The sequence below is a fragment of the Mustela lutreola genome, chromosome 2, assembly GCF_030435805.1.
Source record: "Mustela lutreola isolate mMusLut2 chromosome 2, mMusLut2.pri, whole genome shotgun sequence".
Lineage (NCBI taxonomy): Eukaryota > Metazoa > Chordata > Mammalia > Carnivora > Mustelidae > Mustela > Mustela lutreola.
The window spans coordinates 164,065,358-164,086,268 of NC_081291.1; the positions used below are offsets into that span (position 1 = coordinate 164,065,358).

Consider the following 20,911-nt stretch of genomic DNA (forward strand, 5'->3'; position numbering starts at 1 on the left):
TACGGGCTAAATTTGGAAATGGGCAGCTTAATGAGATCGTCGCCATTAAAATCACTCCATTGCTGTTTATTTTTGCTGTCTTCCCACTAATCTGGGAGTCACTTCTTCAAATTCTATTTTAAGAAAGTTGATAAATCATGTTTTGGAGCTTTTCTCTCTTTGAAGTGTAACCCAATACTTCAAAGAGAAAGGAACATGTGTGGTGACAATGGAAAAGAATGGAATAATTTTGGGGTCCAATCTGAACAAAATACTTCTTTTGGTCTTAAGATACCCAGCAAGTATTCTGAACTGCCCTAAACACAGGATGTCCAGTAACAGGCAAAGAGCTGGCGTGTCCTTCTTTAGGAGGAAGAATAAGACCAAGACAGTCTTGTTTTGAAAAAGGACTGCATTTATCCTGTCCACGAACACAAGCATTATTAATCAGGAAACAAGAGTCTAAATCTCCTGTTGTTATTTTTCTGACAAAACAAATGTAAAACTCTGCAAAGTGGGCAAGATGTGCCCGTGCCTGGAAGATTCCATTCCCTACTTACTTCATCATCCTAGTATCATAGGTAAAGGGACAAAACCCAGGGGTTGAGGTTGGGGGGAAAGGAGCTTGTTATTCTTGGTAGCTGGGCTGAAACCCTGCTCCAGCTGTCGCTAGAAAATGAAACGAGAAAGAATGGGATCCAACTCTCTAGAGCCTCTGTGATTTGCACTAAGTTGCTGCTTCTGTAGACAACCCTGGGGATCGGGAGCAAGGACTGTGTTCTGTGGACCCATCATAATAGTAACATCCTTGGCCCTTCTTGCCTGGCAGTCTCTAGCCTAATAGTAATTACAGGAAGAATTGGAAAATAGTGTGGCACAGCGCCCGTAGGCATGTGCGCACTGCCCCTACCTACCAGGAAGGTGGCCGGTTCCTGTGGAGAAGGGCCTGGAGCTCCTGCACGCGCACCTTCATCGCCTGGCTTTCTGCCACACCTTATGGGGAAGATTACATAGAATGGCCTTAGCCCAGAAATCCCCTGTTGCAGCAAAACGACTGTTTTGCTGAATAGAGAAGGCACCGGGCTTCCCTGATTGTACTTTACCATAAGCATCCTCCAGCCAGGTCTTGGCATTAGCCTGGAATACAAGCAAGAAACTGTAGGCACGTGATAGCTGCCATACAGCTCAGACGTGACCCAGAGGGAGCCAGGAGGTCGGAGCTTTCAGTGAGGTATCTGAAAGCTGTTGGAAGGAAAACAGAGAGGGAGGAGACACCTAATCTCCAGCCGCGTAGAAAGTCATTCCGATTTTACCATTAAGATGTGTACATTCTCTCTGTCCTAACCTCTTGTTGAAATCGATTATGTTTTTCTCCAAATCTATTTGGATCGTAGTTTGTCCTGATTTGAGCCTACACTTAGAAGAAAATTGTTTTTAGGAAAGATTCACAGAAATCTGTCCATTTGGAGATTGCTTGAGAGAAGACAGGAAAGAGGTTTATTTTAAGCTGTTAAATTTTTTGGATGCTCTTCTTGCATTCAAGAAGATTTTTTTTTTTAACTTTCAAATGTCATTCTTACCATAGATTAATTTAAAAGCCTAATTTCTTTAAGGTAAAATATTCTGTTCCTATTTAGAACTAACAGATTTGGGGCATTTAAAAATAGTGCCCTTGACTTGTTAGTCTCTTTAACTTCAGAAACATTCCACCAGTGTGTGGTGTTCCAAGCTTTCACAAGTGCCTGAATTTTTATAGCACCTTTTTATTTGTTATGTGTTTAGCAAAATTATTCTTAGTCATGCTCTAATGCCCATTTCCTGTCAGTCATTATAATTCTTCCCAATTTACGGATGAGAAAACTGAGAAAATTGACACTTCTGTCAATGAATGACTTGCTCTCGGTAGTTAACTCATTCAGATACTGAGGGATGTGTATGGATTTGCTCTCCCTGTGAGCAGCCTGAATCCTGTGTTCCAAGCCCATAAATGGCATTCTTGAAAATGTGCAACCATCATATTGGTGATTGAGTTCTAAAACACAGTCGATCAGCATCCCCACAAGAGTCAGCCGTGCCTATGAACCAGTGAGAGTGGGTAAGACGTAGTGTTGTCGCATCTGAAGGACGCAGGCCCATGTTTTAGACAAGTCTGACCCCTAAGATTTCAGCTGGCTGCTTAGCCTGCCCAGTGACTTCAGATTTTGCAAAAGATCCCAGTAATATCCAAACCAAGAAGGACTAGGGTTGAGAAAAGCTTCCCCTTGTGAGATGGTGAGGTTAATATCGCCACGGCGCGCCCACTGACAGTGACCTCCTAGCAACATTCCCCCATGACCTTCTCGCTTGTGGCCTCTTCACCTTTTCTATAAACCCGGTGGTAAATGTACTCCGATGATAAGAACTCACGGCACTGGGATGAGTTGCTGAACGCAGAGGGTACAAAAGCTCTAGGTGTTTGACAGACCGGTTCCCTGCCGAGGAACAGGCTGAGGAAGAGCTGAGCCAAGCTCTCTCTGCTCAAACGCGTGAACAGGCCCAACCCAAGTCAGCAGAGCAGATGAAGCCGTCCCTAGCTTGACAACTGCCAAGCTGTGGCACGTCACCGTCGTGTACATGCGACAGACTCGACCAGAGCAACGACTCGCGTGCTCCTTCCACTTTGCTTTCCCCCAGATAAGGCCCCGCCGAAGGGAGAAGCGATTCTCTCCCCTGCCCACCCCCCACCCCCGGTGGCTGTGCTCCCGACTTTTTTGGCCCTAGACCCACCTATTCTGATGTCATTGGTGGGAAGCTGATGTCCCTGGTGACTTACCTTCCGGTGTTTCGAACTGGCCTCAGCAGGCTGTCTCATCTTTTGGGTCCTTGCCAAGAGGCACTTATGCGTTAACAGTTTTTATTTATTTTTAATTTAACCTTTACACATTACCAAACTGTTGTGTGGGTGGGTTTAACTTTAGCTCTGTAGGTAGCAGGACTCTGCTGGGGCTGAGCACTGTCGGAAGAGACTGCGGGCCCTTCCTTTCCCTCTCTGGCCGTCCACCTTCATCGGTCTTTCCGCTCCCAGCCCTTCGCTTCTCCCCGCCCCTCCCCGAACCCCCATCACCAGGCCAAGTGCCCGAGATTAAAATTTTTAGTACACTTGGTTCAGTTTGAACTTCTAAGCAATTTTTTTTTTTTTAAGAGAACAAAACAAAGAGGATTTTTTATGGCCAACTCCATTAATGCCACATTAAGGCTGACATTTTAATTACCCCAAAGTCAGGAAATGCAAAGTTCAGGTTCCCACAGCAACAGAAACTGTCCCCTTGAGTGCCCACACCATAGCAGATTCTTTCTTTCCTGATTACACAACACCAGGCGTGGGGACATTGTTTGGTCTCCATGTATGTGGACAGGAGCATGATTTTTACCCTTTGTCTCTCTTCTGTAACTACAGTTGAGTATATGGGTCTTTAGCTTCCCTCCCCAGACCATCTATACGTATTATCCTGGAGCGGAAGCCTGTTATGGCCCTACATGTGCACACGGACAGAATTAAAGTTGCCGTGGGAACATTAACTCTGATTTCCGGACTTCCGTGCCAGTCACATTTAAACCATAATGTTGTAATTTTTGGCATGTAATAAATGTGCATTTCATGTACACAGACAGAAAGAAGCATAAAATGTATTTTAAAGAGCAATTAATTACTAACTTTGTGATTAAAAAACATTTGGTGCATGTTCCTTCCCATTTAGCATCAGCTGCTGGTCTTAGCCAGGCCTAATAGATGACATACTGTGTCTCATCCTGTATTTCAGATGTACTTACTGTATGTTCCTGTTCTTCGAGATAATTAATTCCCTTAGTAAAGCTGTAGGGGGAAAACAAAATGGAAGGAATATGCAAGCATGTAAATAGGGTAAAGGATATTTTGAAGGAAATGATTCATTTCTGCAAATAAACCCCTTAGTCCCTGATAAAGAGCCAGAAATCTGCTAAGTGGGTGTAGACAAAGGTTTCTGGCCACCTTAGAGCATCTGGTCCAGGACTATAGGAACAACTTGAAAGCAGATTTCCCGCTGAATTCCGGGCATGCCCGGTTGCGGGGAGGGCTGGGTGGGGGGAGGTGAGTTTACGCTGTAATAATTTTGCAGGCTTCGGGCTTAAGAAGTTATTTTACTCTGTCTCCACTTTTCGGTTTATACCCAAACTGGAAAAGAAACGGTGTAGGGAATCGGGCAAAACATGGGGTTCGCGGCAGAGCCCGATTTAGAGCGTAGTGTTGTCTCTTCCTGGGTTTGAATCTGATTGGCCCGTTTGTGTCGGAGAAGGACGTGTTTCAAAATAGACGTCTGAACAAGTTTGTGAGTAAAAGGAGTGGGTAGTGAGACGCTGAAGGTACAAGTGTCTCAACTCACAAATGCTTGGGCGCGCACTGGAAGCTGGGTAAGGCAGCGTTTTACTGAGACGATGTGTCGCCTCAACTCCCCAGTAGCGCTTTAAGGGGGGCACGCTCGCTCCTGAACGGTTTGCGCCTCCGCTCTTGCTATTAGTTCGTTCTCTCTCCTGTCACGCGCTCCTTTTTGTTCAGTTTGCTTGCGTATGGTATTTAACCTTTAAGCAAGATACTGCAGTTTTGCAGGGCTCTGATTCGCTTTCACTTGGGCTGTCTGCATGTGTGAACGTATGTCGGTGTGAGTGAAAACTGCTCAAGCAAGTTTGAAGGTCTCCTTGGCAAACTTGACTGTGCGTTCCGAAAGTTTCCAATCAGAAAGCCGATGCAGTGTAAAACCGTCCAAAAACTTCCCGAGGCACCTGTTCACACGCGAAGATGGGATTTCTGCTGGAGGTGCTCAGAAGGCAGTGTTTATAACCGAAGATCTCTGTTTGGAGTGCCAAAAAATGAAAAACATTTTGGCCCCCAGAAAACCTCCGAAAATGTTCAAAACGTATAATCAAACAAAAGCTTCATTTGGATTCAAATGCGTGTGTCTCAGCAGATGTGTCTAAACTCACTGGAATCCCACAGGAGCAGCTGAACTGGGTTTGGGTATGTCTTGATAACCGAGAGTTATTCTTAGGCTTTGAAAGGACAAAAATGGTCCATCTGTGAAGAACCGTAATAGAGACATGGCAAAAAACAGCATCCTCTGAAAGAGTTTATTTATGGAATTTAGGACAAGTTGGACAATCCTGAAAACATTTTGGGGTCACACTAATTTGCAGAAGAAACATAATCAGAATGGGCTGGGATGAGCAACCACAGAGAGCTATTATCCTATGGCTTTGCTATTAATTTTCTACTAGATTCCACATCGTTTTAACAGTAAATAGAACATCTTTGGTGTAACTGAGTGTTCTCATTGTCCCCAGAGTGCCCTGCGTCCCTCTTTATTCTACTTCCTATAAAGAATGACATATTTACCTCTTCATAGCTAACAGTTTCAACTATCTTTCTGCAGTGTCGTTAGCCAGGTAGACCTCTTACCTATTAAGTGTGGATTTATTCCTTTAAAGATAGTCTTGCCCTTTATAAACAGTCACCTTTCTGCCTCTGAGTTAATTGATACATAATCTCTTTGGAATTACTTTTGTTACCTTTGATGCCCTTAAATGCCCTCTTATTTAGAGGTTTCAGTTCTTAGTCCAGCCCTCGTGCATCAGAAGGCCAGTTAATGTCTTTATTGGCCCAAATTCTCAGAGCCACTACTTAGCATATCTGGGGACACATTTATTGTTAAAAGTCTTCCTGAAGTTTCATGTCACAGTCAACCTCTTTTTATAAAATTCTCCGTCCTTTTATCACAACTCATTCTGTCCCTACACTGCTAATTTAACTGGATGTCTTCCGTGCTCCCTTCATACAATAATTTCTAATAGTCCCGTTTCTCATTTATGCACGCATTCCTTCTTCTAGTAGTTCATCAAATGCTACTGAGCCCCTGCTTCTATGCCAAGTCCTCAGTGAGCTCTAGGGGTGAAGACACCAACAAGATACCGTCTCCCCACTTTAGGAGCTCAGTGTTCCCAGACACCTGGCTAAAACTAGAAATCTGTGAAGGGAGATGTACAAATACAGTGCTAACGTGTTCCTGAGGAGGGGCCCTGAAGCGGTGGGAAGGGGACATTAGACCTGGATCATGAAAGAGCAGGTATGTGTAAGGTAAAAGAGGGAGGGAATGGCATTCCAGGCAGACGAACAGAAGCAAAAGCCAGAGAAACCAAAAAAAAAAAAAAAAAGGCAGGATGTTTTCAGAAAACGGAGCAGTTCAGTTACAATACTACAATACTCAGGACTTCTTAGGTTTCACCTCATTTTAATATAAACCCATGGGGCACTTTATATTTGGGTAACATTGCCTGTCATTAAAATTCAGCTGGGCTGAATTGCCTATCCTTTCTAGAGACATTTCCTTCCCTATTAAAAAAATAAAGCAAGACACCCACTTAGTTTCTAATAAGCAAAAGTGCCCTCTTTCATTCAGTCAGTAGATGTAAGAAAGCATTGAGGAACCTAGTAATAATTTATTGATGAACAGATTTCAAAATAACTTTGCTTTTTGAGAAAAGAGTCGTTCTCGGAGCCGCGGAGTCACCTGTAAGTGTCACGCTGGAACTCTGTCACTGACTCGCGGTCTTTCCAGTTCTAGCAATCTGTCCTCTGTTGAAATTCTCCCAGGTCCCTTGGCAAATCTGGTCTTGGGACCCACTGCTTCGAGCTACTGCATGCCATACTGCTCTCCCAAGTATTGCGAGAAGGTGCCTGTAATTGTCCACATATAATTGTTAAGACTCACTGCTGGTTTTCAGGGCCCTGGTCTTCATCTCGCCATCCCATATCTTGAGAGAATACATCTTTTTTTTTTTTTTTTTTTTTTTTTTTTTTTTTTTTTTAAGATTTTATTTATTATTTATTTGACAGAGAAAGATCACAAGTAGGCAGAGAGGCAGGCAGAGAGAGAGAGGAGGAAGCAGGCTCCCTGCTGAGCAGAGAGCCCGATGTGGGACTCGATCCCAGGACCCTGAGATCATGACCTGAGCCGAAGGCAGCGGCTTAACCCACTGAGCCACCCAGGCGCCCGAGAGAATACATCTTTAATTCTTATCTGCAGCAGCTAGTGACAGTCTCATATGTGCTTTCTCCACACGTGGCAAGTTTCATTATATAAAATTAGTGCTCCTCCGTGTCTGTCCGGGATTCTCACGTCCTGACTTAAAAAACAAAAATTGGCCTCAGAGAGGGAGCATCGAGGATCCGTTGAAACTGTGCATGAAGACTCTGGGAATTCCTTGCTTTAGGAAATTTCAAGTCGAATCCTTCCACCAGTCACCTCACATCAAGTAGTACCACAGTCAGCTCAACCCCACCCCTGTTGACACGTCAGCTGAATAAGCACTTTTTGCTTTTCTCCTGCCTCTCTCTCCTTTGTTCTCTCTCAGAATGTATACCAGTGAGTCCTTTTTATCAGCACTGGAAGAGATGGAAGGTGGTCTGAATCCACTATTTTTCAGATGAGGAAACAGGCCCACAGAAGGCAAGTGTTCTACCAAGAGGTTTCCACGTAGTAAGTCAAAGAGCCAAAACCAGAACCCTACTCCTTCTCCCACCATACTATGCTCCCTGCTACCCAGGAGAACTTAATGTTTTTCTGAACAGGAAGAGAGTCAAGACTGTTCATCTATCAACTTACTGAATGCTTTCAGTGTGGAGGATCAGAACTACGTATTGTGTAGGATGCGATTATATAAACTAGAGCCCTATGTACAGAGATTTGGAATCTCATAGAGAAGATCAGCTACCTTCACAAACAGCTACCTTGCAGAGAGGTTAAAGATATGTCCTATACACCTGGATCCACCATAGCATTGATTCATTCACTTGGCAAGAGTGTGTAAGGTACATCTTATGTGCCTGGCCCTAAATGGACTTCTATGGGCATATAAAGGTAGAGACAACCAGACCTTGCCACCAAGAATCTTAAAACTTAGTGCAGGTCCTCAAATCACCATTATCTGAGATAGAAGTTAGAAAGTTCATAAAGTTTATAGTAACATCCAGTTCAGTTTACCAGGAAAGGTTCCATTTGGGCTCTCTTGAAAAATGAATAGAATTTCTTTCGAAATAAGGCACAGGCGTAAGGGATAAGGAAGTCTTCATTGTGATGTAAAGCTATGGGTGGGTTTTAAGTAGGAGCAGCCATGCTCAAGACTTTGCTGTAAGAAGCTCTAATTTAGCAGCAAGGGTGTGAAGCATGCATGGATGTGGGAAGAGGTGGTTGGGGTAGGAGAGAGCCTGGGAAGCTTTGTCAGTAGTTCAGACTTTGGGTAACTGGAAGGGGGCTAGTGATGAACCAGGCTCAACAGACTTTATGGATGAGGGTAGACAGCTTTAACAACTGATTGAGTGTTAGTTAAGAGAAATCAAAGGACCTAACTCCAAGATGTCAGAAAGAGGAGACAAGAGGAAATGTTTAGAGGAGTAGAGTACAGTTCACTTTTAAACAACACTGAGAATGAGACACCAGGGGTAGACCCAATGGAGACAATTAACATAGAGTCACAAATAGGTCATGGAGCACAGCAGGAAGATTTGAAATTAGGGCCAGCGAATGCTTTCACCAAGCTGCCAACCTGATGCCATGAATATGGGAGTAAGTTCAAAGAAGACTTTGTGGAGAGAAAAAAGAGAAAATAGAATACTTGCAGGGAGTGGTAAGAAAGAGAATGAGGAGCAAGCGAAGGAGGAGAAGAAAAGAAGGTCTGAGATACAGGAGGAACAGCAGAATAATCCCGAAGGACCCTTGGGGAGAAGGGTCAGCAATGCTGGGTGCTGCAGACACCAAGGATTGGTGGCTTCCTGGTGGCTGTTAAGACAGCAGAGCCAGCTGCATCACAAAAGTACAATAAAAGGGGGTTTGAGAGCAAAGAGAAGATGAATGAGAAAGCCAACAGCTCGGCACTACTTTTTCAAGAGGTTTAATATTTTACAAAGAAATAATGAACAGGTAATACAAAAGCAGGGTAGGGAATATTTTTATGATGTGAGAGTCTCAAGCCTATTTATAGACTAAAGAATAAAAACCAGTGTTAAGGGAGACTCTGCAATTAAATAGGTGAGGTGAGAGAGAATTAGATCTTCCATGTACACAGCAATTGAAATGATAAATATGTGAAAAAGAAATGTGAAGTCACTACCCAAGCCCAACTAATCAGTGATTATATTAGTTCTTTCTCTACTCCTTTCTAGCATGGCTTTCTCTTCCTTTTAGCTAATAAGAATGAATGCTCTGTAAGAATTGTGTGTGTCTTCTTCAGATGGCTTCACAAATATTCACTCATCCTTAGTAATCTCTAAGCATTAGCCAGGGGCCAGGTACCATATACTTTGAGCCCTAAAATTTTCCCCCAGAATTTTAAAACAAGTTCTCTTAAAGAGTAATCTTTTTGAAAATATCACATTCTGAGAAATTCTTTTATGATAGGTTCAATTCAAGTAGCTCTGTATTACTAACAACAGACTTATGTGTTGTTCTCATGTAATTCTTCATTGTCACAGGACATCCTCAAGTTCACTATCTTGTGGAAGTTTTTAAAAACTTTTTATTTGGTCTGTATTGTTCTCTTTGATGGCCGAAGACATCCCTTAAGGCCACTCTCCCATGGACACACAGTACCTGCAATTACTTCTACTTCGTGTTCTGGAACCATCTAAATCAAATGCTACTTTCCTCTGCTATTAAATTACTTCTAAACAAATAAGAAAATTATTCTATCACTACTAGGAATTATATAAACAACCACATGGAATAACTGTGAATATGAGTCTTTGTCATTTCACAAGGAAGAATGAATTCATAGTTAGTGCCAAAATGGACTTTGAGTTTCCCCTTTACTGTCCACCTCCAAAAAAAGAGTTCTTCCCACTCATTTGTCTTCAGTGCTTTTAACTAGGTCCATGGTACTGGTTTTATACCAAAATCTCATGCAGTATTCAACCAGGCATACATGATTTTTAAGAGTGCTTGACATGGCATGAAGAACACCACATGAATAATTGCAAGAAGTGAAATTAACTTTGTCATTAATTTTTTGGTAATCATTTTCTTTTCTGTATAATCACTTATTGTCTCTCTGCCTTGACCCGGTACTTAGATATAAAGGAAACAGTAGAAGAAAGGTATATATTCACTTGAGCTATAGAGCATAATTCCATGTCTCACAGAAAATACACATGCAAATTCTGAACTTCAACCATCGGGTGTTAACTCCAGGGCAAAGGATGCATAGCTTTTCCTTGGGGAAATATTGTAGGTCTCTGCATGCAGTTAAGGGCTGATTAGGATTTTCCCCCCCCCAATTTTAAGGAAACCCCCAGAAATCTGATTTATTCCATTTTATTCCTGACCTAAGGGTCCTGGAGGAGTGGTTGGATCCTGGGTTTCTGAAGTAGACATTAATCCTGGGTTAACATGCTGAGAGGCACTCCAAGCAGACCTGGGCACTGTCCTTGGGCAGTGATCCAGGCAGAGGCTTCAGGCAGAGGCAACCCTCTCCCTCCAGAAGGACTCCTTTAGAAGAGGAAATGCTGGCCTGGAGGCTTGGTATTATGGTACCAGACCTCCCTCTCAGAGTCTGTGAACCTCCTAAGAAGATATACTCACATGTGTGCTTGCCTATGTGGGTATTTTTCTGGGACACAATGTATAGCTTTCTTCAGGCTGGGGTCAGAGGACAAAAAGAAGGAGAGAGCCACTTCCCCCATGGTATATCCCAAACAGAATCCGGATGCTCAAACCTGACCCCCAAAAGTAAACTCAGAAGCAAGTCCGATGTGAGCATCCAAATGTGGACTGGTTCCTAAAGCTCTTTCAAGTCCCCTCAAGATGCCTGCAGGCGGAGGCAAGTATAATAACAGACTTCTAAAGCGACTTCTTCAATCTCTGATCATGGAATAGATTTGGACCATGTGTTGCTGAGAAAATGTGTTCTCACACCCACGGTCTACATATGTGTGCTTTTTAATGTGAACTTCAGCCTGTGAGTGCCTTTTACGTGTCTTTACCTAACCTCCCTATATTTCCATTTTCTCGTGTGCATAATGAGAATGCAAATAGTATCTGTCTCCTGGGGTTTATTATAAGGATGAGATGGAATGCTATATGGAAAGCTCCTAAAACAGCACTAGAAGGACAGCCAACACTCAGTGATTCTGAGCATTAGCTCTGGTTGAAATGTTTTAAATTATTAAGTAAATATGTACTAAAATTGATGCAACATAAAAGATGTATGTTCACAGTAGCAGAGCCCACATCCTCCCCACCCTCCAGCCCCCCGAGAGTGACTAACTCGAGGCCCGGATCTGTAGGAGAACACATGGGACAGGGACCCTCCTCACTTCAAGAAAAAGCCAGTGCCCCCCTCCTTACCCTTTCTTAGATTCAGGCCCCGGTAGACTGAGAAGCCTCTCCATTACCTTTTTGCCTTCCTTCACTCCCTCATTTGTCTTGGTTCGGTTTTTGTCCTAAAATTGGTAGAGGACTAATATTTACGAAGCATCCACTGTGTGTCAAATACTATCATTCTTACAAAATGTTCCATTTTAGAGATAAGGAAACTGTAGCTCAAACAAGTTAAAAAAAAAAAACCTTTCTGACTTTTTTCTTCTTAGGATAGGGAAGGTTTAGAGTATTATTTATATGATGATTTGGTAAGATAGTATTGATCTATTAAGTTCCTTCTTGTCCTCAAGTGCATTCCAGTCAATGAGAGATTTTTGAATTCTAGGGAAGGGATCTGTGCGCTGTCTTAGCTCAGGATACGTCTCTGTAGAAGCTGGACCTGGCCGTGCTGTGTATTCTCCTTCCACAGAGTCAGCTCCCGGCACTGAGAGCTGAAAGGGCCAAACGAGCAGGTCCTGAGAATGGGCAGATGCTGCGCTGCCACATCCCAGGGCCCTTCTCCAAAGAGACGCATCTTTCATCCTTCCGAAAGAGTCTGCCTGATAGCTTCAGAGTATTTTGAAATGATTGGAAATAGAGGCAAAGTTAGAAGAGTAAATGTGTTTCGCTGCCGAGAAAGAGTGCTCTGAATCGCCCAGCTCACTCGCCTTCTTCCATTCCAAAGCAGTTTGCAGGAGTTGAAAAAAATATAAATATTCTTAAGAAATTCAGTAAGACTTGCTGGCTCCTTACACCAAGTAAGCCCTTCCTTTCCCTCTGGTGCCCACATAGTTTTTGGTAATGGAGATCATTTTGGATATTTGCTACTCCAGAGCATTTTGAGTATAGCATTCCAGGGACATGTGGGTGTGGAATTTGGGCTATAAGTCTCTTAGTAAGAGGTGCAGATCAAATGCTAAACTAGACTGTATGAAGTCTCTATAAGCCCCAAGTCAGAGCTTTAAAACAATGACGTACTGAGTTGTGATTTCTGTATCTCTTATACAGTATTCCTTAAATTGTATGTTGATGCCTAATCAGCAGAATCCAACGACACAGATTAGATGGTACGATATTTACAGAGAAAATATATGTGTAGCTTGAAAAGTAACAATCCCTCAAGGTTGCAGTCCCACCAAAAGAAAAAGGAAAAGAAAAAAGGTAGCAGTTGTGATCTGAACTCTCAACATTGTAGCCAAGAAATGAACAAAGATCACAATAGAAAAAGAGGGAGTCAAGACAGAACATCTTAGTTAAAGGAGACTGGAGCTTCAAGAAGTATGTTTGAGAAAGATTCAGAAGAAATTGTAGGTAAGACAAATCATCCCTGTTCCTCGAATACCATGCTGCAAGTTAAATTATTAAATGCTTATTTGGACCAAGCAGAAGAACTGGTGAGGGCAGAAATCCTCTCTTGTTCGCTGCTGGATCCTTAGTACCTAGCAGAGTGCTTGGCCGTAGCAGGTGCTCAGCAAATAGTTGTTGAATGAATGAACGTGGTGGGGAAGAGCGGAGCGAAAGGAAGGGTAGACCGTGTTTGTGAACGTTCTGTCCATGGCTGAAAGTATAAGTACGGATTTCTTACTGGGTTTTTTTTTTCCCCTTCAGCAGACCTACAAAACAAAGTGCATCGTAGATACCCTCTGATTTTTATGCTGGGAAAACAGAATGGTTTTCTGTTGGATGTAGGCTGCTACATGTTTTGATTCTAGTAACAATATGGCAGGGTTAAGGTCAAGTTTGTAGTATAATCTGGTGCCTGTTTTTGATAGATATCATGAAAATAGATACTTACTTTCAAGATGCTCAAACAGATGATTAGGCGAAAGCTCCAGCAAACCTTGAAACAAGAAAAAGGAAAGGTTTTTCCCACTCCCATCTCCCATTACCGTACCATCCAGCAGAGTTTTCTGCGACCCCCACCCTCCTCCTTGTTTCACCTTTTTCCCCTGGTCTAATCCTTGTCTAGGGGACACAGCGTGTGCTGTCAGTCGAGCAAGGAGGCCATTCTTGGGAAATCTACCCCCCACGCAGTGCTCCCCAGCTCCTCTCATGGGACTGGCGTGATTTGATCAACAGCAGGCAGAGCTGGCCCAGGGAAACAAGAGCTTGGCTTAAAATCCCAGTGCCCTCCTGCTGGAAGGGCCCTCAAGAGAGTTCTTCCCACCCATCCTCCCTCAACTGGCTGGACACTAGAAGAATGTGCAGGAAAACAGACTCCTGGCTGAATGAATAGAGGATTAAATGAATGAGAGATGAGTTCACTCCTCTAGAGTCTCCACCAAAGAAAGCTAACTTTGAAGCCACTCTGTTCTCCATGGCACGATTTTGTATATACTCAGCTTTGGAATATGGTTGCCATCTGTGGCCAGTGCATTGGACTAAGGAAGCACTGGGGTGAGTAGGGGGGGGGGGGCAGGAGGGAAGAGAAAGCGACATTTAAAACGAGCTAATGATTTCCTTTGTGTTGGAGTCTAGGTTTCAGAACTTCAGTCTTATACTTCAAGAACAAAAACACCGGTGAGCCTTAGACCACACCAGGCGCCGGTACATCAGATAAAACCTGAGCTGTGTGGTGTTCAGCCACTGAGCCTCAAGAAGTTTTGAAAGTGAAATTAAAGGAGCAAACTGGGGAAACTGAAAGGAGTAAAGGCGTAGGGGAAAACACGATCAGGAGGGCTCTGCGGATATGTGTCTTTGGGGTTACGGTGGTTCAAAAATGAATCTACTAATTAAAGAGTTGGAAAATGCTAGACATCCCAGGAATTTAAGAATCTTTAGAAGAAATGGGATACTTCTCCATACACTCAGCGTCCATTGTGATCCTTCAGTAGAATCTCGGGGTGCAAGTAGCCTGGCTGTTGTGCATTGTTGAGCATTTAAACGGTTGATGGAGAGTTACAGACAGCTGTATGAGAGGCATGGGCAGGTGGTCTTTTAAAAACAGAAAAAAGCTATAAAGTAAAGCCAATAAGACCTCTGAAAGGCAGTGAAGAGCTCACGGGGCTTCCTAGTCTCCCTGATCTTATCTGTATGAATTGTTGGTGATGGCACAGAATCGTATGGATGATTTATATACTAAAACAACATGCCAGAGAATAATAATTAAGCTGAGGCTATACACTTGAGGAGAAAATGATTGCAGCAGAGTTCACTGTACTTTTGAAAAAGGTTAGCTAGTTGATTACGTCCAACAGCAGAAGGCAAGTATTGTTACATGTTTAGCAGCAGTGTCTATATCTCAAGAAATTTACAGGGTAGGGAGATGGAAATCCTTTTGGCCTTGCAGGGAAAGAATCTAATGAGGGATATATTAATAGAAGTTTAGAAGCATTGACAATTCTAGGCATGCACAAATAAAATCCCTTTACAGAGCACAAAGTGATGGCCGAACAGGGTCACTCTGGTGCCTTAGAGTGGTTGAGTCAGTAAACATTTGTTGGCTACGTGTGCTCTAGCCTTGATTTGCTGCCTTCTGCCATCAGGGACGAGACACACGACGTCACCCAAGGACAGTTAGAATATAAGTACTGCCCTAAAATCTATCAGGTATAGTTTCTTTTCCTAGGAACCCTACATGCCTCCATATTTCGTTCCCCTACCACATCCCAGTGAAGCAAAAGCATCTTCATTTTACAGGTGTGATAACTGGCCGACGAAGAAATAATTTAAATCTTTGTCTTTAAATTTGAAATGATTCCTAATCATTATGTGACCCTATCCAATGTACTGTTTTTCCTCATTATTGTAGGTTTCCAGGAAAAGGACATATTTTATCTTTCTCATTATTATTTTTAATTGGTTTTCAGAGAAGTTGAGATAAAAACAGAATCTAACAAATATCCCATGGAGATATTTGGTGTTCTCTTTTCTTTTAAAGATTAAATTAAGACCTTCTCTGCTCCTCTCTCCAGGCTCTCCACACAGATAGTCAAAATCCCATGCCAATTTTCAAACAAATAAGAGCTCGTTCTAATAGCTGGATCACAGTCCCCTCTGTTGAGGAAATGGCCTTGCAAATTCTGTCTAGAACCTGCAGTTACTTTGGTTATAAACCTTACCAATTTTACCTGAGCGTTTACAAACTACCAATATCTGACCTGGCTCTAAGTTCCGTAATAAATTTCTATCCATTATGTGAAAGGCCAAAGAGAAACCCACTGTCTTGTATTCCCTCTGGTGACCTACAATAAAAAGCATGTATTTACTTATTTACTTTGTAAATGAGGACACCCAGTGGCCACCAAGTGAAAATATTCTAAACAATCTCCCTCCGACACTGTTGATGCAAAAATAATACCCAGTTATCAAAGCTGATTGATAGATATCTCTGTAATATGTGTGAGCAAGCAGTTTAACTTAGGAAAGCTAAGAGTGGGGGTTTGGCCTGATCATTTTTATATCCCTTCAGAGCTTGTTTGTCTCTTCGTACTCTGGGTTGTAAGGTATTGGCTCTGCTTTGAGCTCCACTGACTCCTCAGAGGACAGGAAGACCTAATGAGCTGCCTCTTGGGCAGAAATGGAATCCAGGAGTGGGGACACTAAGGCCTGTATCAGAAACCATAAGTGATTGGGCACAGAATGTGAGAAACTTAGTGAACACCTGAAAAACCAAATGCCTTAGACCTCAAATTCATGCTGAAAATAGAACTATGACTATTCCTTGAGGAGAGGTAGTAGATAGTAAAGGAGAGGGGGAAGAGCATCACACAAAACTGCAGAGACAGAAAGAAAAGACCCCCCAGGACTATCACATACAGACATACCTCAGAGAAGAGGTGCCACCGGAAGTTCCCAGCTACACTGGCAGCATGTTTGGGAAGTTCAGTGGAGACCTGCCCTGACAAATACTCAGTTAGGACCTCCTCAATGTAAGGAAACGTGTTGGGCAGTGTGAAGGGTCCAGTAATTTGCAGTTGTAGCTGTAGTTATAGCACGGTAAAGAACTAGCCTGAGGAAAGCTGGGAGTCGGTCCACCTCAGTGTAATTCCAAAGCACCAGCCCCACCCTCTTCACCCTAGAAAGGGCCTAGCTTAATTGTCCTTAGAGGGCCTAGATTCCAAAAACAAAGCCCTCTGTCTTAGGGCTTTGTCTTGAAGGCTTAACTTCTGATTTGGACTCTGAGGCTACAACTTCCTGAGGCAAGGGAGCCCAGAACTGTGTACAAGCTTAGCCTTTCTTAATTGCCTTATTGTTAGGAAAGTTTTCTCGTTTAGTGGGGGCTGGGGGAGACCAAAACAGAAATTAATGTTTCACTCTCTTACCTCACCAACCGGTTGGCACTAAGGAAAGCGAGAACTCAGAATGGACTCCAGCAATCAAAGGCTGGAGTCAAAGAAAGAACTTTGAATAGGACTTTCAGTAGTGCATAAGGTTCAGTAAGTAGGGAAAGCCCAATTATTTCAGTACTCAGGACAAATTCAGCAGAAGAGAATTAAGAACAAATGCAGTACATGCAAAGGATGGCAAAATGTCCGACTTCTTATATTGGTGCAGAGATTTTATTTGGGAAAGTGAGAAAACAAGATCAAACGAGTGAAGTAAGATGAGATCATTAAAATGTTACCTATAGCTAGAGAAGACTCTCTTAACAGCTTAATATCCTTGCTCTTATGACATGTAAATAATATAAAAATATTATATGAAAGGACATATAAGAATACAATAAAAATTAAATATCTTATTCCTTATTAGAATAATTATGAAGTATGCCTTCTACTTCATTTACTTACCAGTGTCTCCCAAGGTTTTGAGTTCCAACATTTATCTAGGATCTTCTTCATCTTAGCATGAGCCAAAAGGACTTGTGTTATTCTTTCTTAAGGAAATCCTGAGCCTGGTTTTATAATGGATCACCCTAGGTGGGCTGTTGAGATGTAGTTTCAGCTACTTGTCTTAAACTAGCCCACATCAAACCACCTCTGTGCCTCTCACTTAACTCATAATCCAGCAAAACAAATTTACCTTTTCCCCTGGCTTTTTCTTGTTGCTTTGAGATAGAAGGCCTTCATTTTTTTCAGTAAAACCATCTATCATGGCTTAAGCCCACACCCTCTGTGGAGAAATAGCATAGCCCCCTTTTACCGACAAACTGTGCTTGAAAACCAGGTGTCACATTGGAAGGAACTTATTTTTTCTAGGAAGACATAAGCGAAGAGAACACTTGAACGTAACTCTCGAGATCTGCTTCAAAAGCAGTTTCAAAATATTGCAACAACTGAGGACCAAAGGAAGCTCTGTGGCTTGGGGGAAAGCTCTGTGATTATTTTAGTAAAACAGCTTCTTAAAATGACACGATGGGGTTCTGTTTTCTCACTCGTTGGAGTTCAGATAAAAGTTTCCCCAAAGTTGAAAAATTAATTTCTTACAGAACTATACTCTAACACCAGTTGATATTTTCCAAAGGAATGCCCTTCCTGGGAGTTACACAGGATCTTTGAACTCACTAAAGATAAAACTTTATTTTTCCTTTAAAATGAGTATATCATGATCTACAGATCAAAAGAACAGATTAGTAAGAAGATGCTGGTTTTTATATAAACAATTTTTAAAGGTATAATTTCCTTTCAAGCAGAAAAAAAGGACCTAACTTATTAACTGCGCATTTGAATATAAAGCTTCTTCTTTAAGGCCTATCCAAAGCCAAGTTCAAACTGCAAACTTTCACTGCGACTTTAAGTAGATCCCTTTGTTCATTTTTTTATCCACCCACGGATGCAGCATCTCTGTGTTTTTGTTCCCCAGATTTAGTGAACAAAAGAAAAGGTTACAATAGGGCAGCAGCTAAATTTGTAAGGAAAGAGCTTTATAAAAAAAAAAAAAAAAAATCAAACTCCTAAAAGGTGTCTCGAAAGGTTTAGGATCTAAGAGGATTTAAAGGCATCAACCTCAGATTTCGCTGACTTTCCCCCTTAGTCCCAGCAGGTCCTCCCTCCTCAAGAAGAAGCCATTTCGTTGCAGCTTCGGCATGAGGGCATAGGTGTCTTTCAGAATGTTGTCTAGAATTATAGCTGTCCAATGCCTTTGTTCCCAGAGTTAAAACTTAGCTTTCACAAGCGGTACTACAAGAGAATAAAGAAGGCGTTTGAACATCAAGTGTTCTATGCCACTGGAATCAGATGCTTAAAGTATAGAAATTCATAGAGTGTGTAGCTTGATAATAACCTGAAGCCGAAGTTTTAACTTACATTTAGAATGGGTTCCATAACGTTGATGTTCAATTACTTCCTGATTGTTTGATTATATCCTCACCTGATAACTAAAAGGATTTCAGTTAGCTTAAAAGGATACTCAGTACATTAGCAAATATGGAGGAAAATATACTTTTACATAACTATAAAAAAGAAATCAGTGCTCAAGTAAAATAAGGAATTGACACTCAAATGAGGCTGGGTGTAAATTTTACTTAGAAAAGCATACCATGAGGTCCCGTATCATTGTGAAATATGAAAATGCGACCTGAATTTTGATTCTGAACTACAGGTATGATTTTCACAGGGTCCACAAAGATAAAAGTAGAATCAACTTTTCCTGGGCACTGAGGTCTGAGAGAAGCTGATTGATTAATGTATGTTTCAAATATCAAAGGTCCTTATGGATGAATTTCTTCCGCTGTTTGAGATTTCAGATCACCTATGGCCTTATGGATCCATTTACACAAGGGTATTCTCAGTAAATGTTTCACTCATAAGTTGGTGAAAATTCAAATGACCCAAACAGCTTCATGTATCAATCCATTATATTTGTAATGTTAGATGCATAATCAGGCATTTCTCAGTCCCTTCTTGGAGGTAACAGCAGCATGAATGCGGAGTCAAGCACACCAAAGGCCTGGGCTGTCTGAGGGGAACTGTGAAAGCCTTCAGAGCCAAGTAAAAGGGCTTCCCTGGGACTTTTCCTTTGGCCCTGAAAGTCCCACTAGTATTATCAGTCTCTTCCTATCCTGCAGACAAAATGTAAAACTCTTACTTTTTGGTAGAGGGAAGAGAGAGGAAGGAATGGAGGCTTGGTCCAGATTTGGGGATAGGCCTGAAGATCACAGAGCCAATGTGTTCTTACTTCACAGTTTTGCCCCCATGTTCCCCAGACTTGAAGTTGAGGAAAACTTAATGGTGCAGCAGAAGGAAAGAAGGGGGGATGGAGGATGGGAAGGAAGGGAGAGGGAGGAAGAGGCGAGAGGGTAGGGAGGAAAGAAGAGAGGGAAAGAGAAAAACAAACACAGAAAAGCTGACCATCAGTTTGAAATACTACAGACTTACAGGTGAAGTCTAACTTGTTGGCTAGATTAGCTTAAAAAAAAGAAAAGAAGAAGAAAAGTGCAGGTTAAGTTTATGCTTATTCATACCACAGTATCTCATTTTTCACAGTGAAAAACCATTAAAGGATGTTTCCTAGTTCATCCGTGGATTTGTGTTAACCCTTGAAAGGGATCCACCTGCTTAAAGACTGTGTTTGGCCCCAGCAACTGTCAAACTGTCTAGCTCTGCGACCTTCCTCCAGATCTCAGCTAGCATTAGTACTTTCTCATTCCTGTTCTCTGTTTCCTCTCTTCCCCTTCAATCCTCTTTTTATGTTTAAGTCATTCTCTTCAGAGAGGCAACTGCCGTCACCTTGGCCGAAGACTGTTGAGTTGATCACATAACTTAAGTAAAGGGGATGCCCCAGCCTGCCCGAGGGCTTCATCAGATGAAGGCAGCATCAGTTTCAGAGGCTGTGATTACTCAGAGTAGTTGAGAGCAGCCTAAGGAGAGATACTGGATTCTCGATTTGCAGGTCTTAATTTGAGGAGGAACACACACCTCTTTGAGATTCTAAAGAAAGCCACTGACCTTATCCCTGTGAAAGTAGGAACATGCCCATTCATGAAAAAATTGGGTTACCCCTAAAGCCCACACATACACTTCCTAAGGACCTTCCAATATTTAAACTGTTCTCCAAAATGAATGGAAATTCCTTAGACGTATGAACGAAAGTTCAAGGAGTAGGAAAGACATATCCAACTATAGTACTGAGATCATAAATAGAATGGTGTTGTAAACACTTGAAGCAAGTTAGGTAGTTGACTATTTCTGTCCACCTAAAATAATAAGCAGTGACTACAAAAGTATATACAGACCGTTCCCAACATTCCTAGGTGGTATTTTCCAGAAAATATGTTTGAAAGTCAAATTTCTTGAAAGTTGAACAATTATGTTTTATGAGAACAATTCTGTTACCAATGGTTAGGAAGAAAAGAAGGGGAAAAAAGAAAACAGCCTTTAATGATTCCTGTACCTTGGGCTTAGACGATAGAGGTCAAGTCTAACCACAGGGAGACAGCCCAAACATCCCCTTTACACCCAGGAGTGGGTGCGTAAGACAGTACAGCTCTCCTTCCTGCAGGTTGATGACCCTCCCATGGTCCATCTCCGGTGGCAATGAGAGCTGTGCTATACTAGGTGTAAGAGGAAGTCTTGTCCTGCCTGCCACCTTCCACTTGTTTACGTGATTTTCCCAGTGCCCGCAGCCACCTT

At 42.3% G+C, this 20,911-nt stretch overlaps 1 protein-coding gene across 39 annotated transcripts in view; it reads left to right on the forward strand.

The window, feature by feature from the left end:
- ZBTB20 (zinc finger and BTB domain containing 20) overlaps window positions 1–20,911 on the forward strand; it is an 816,455-nt gene that overhangs the window by 752,066 nt on the left and 43,478 nt on the right. The window lies entirely within an intron of this gene.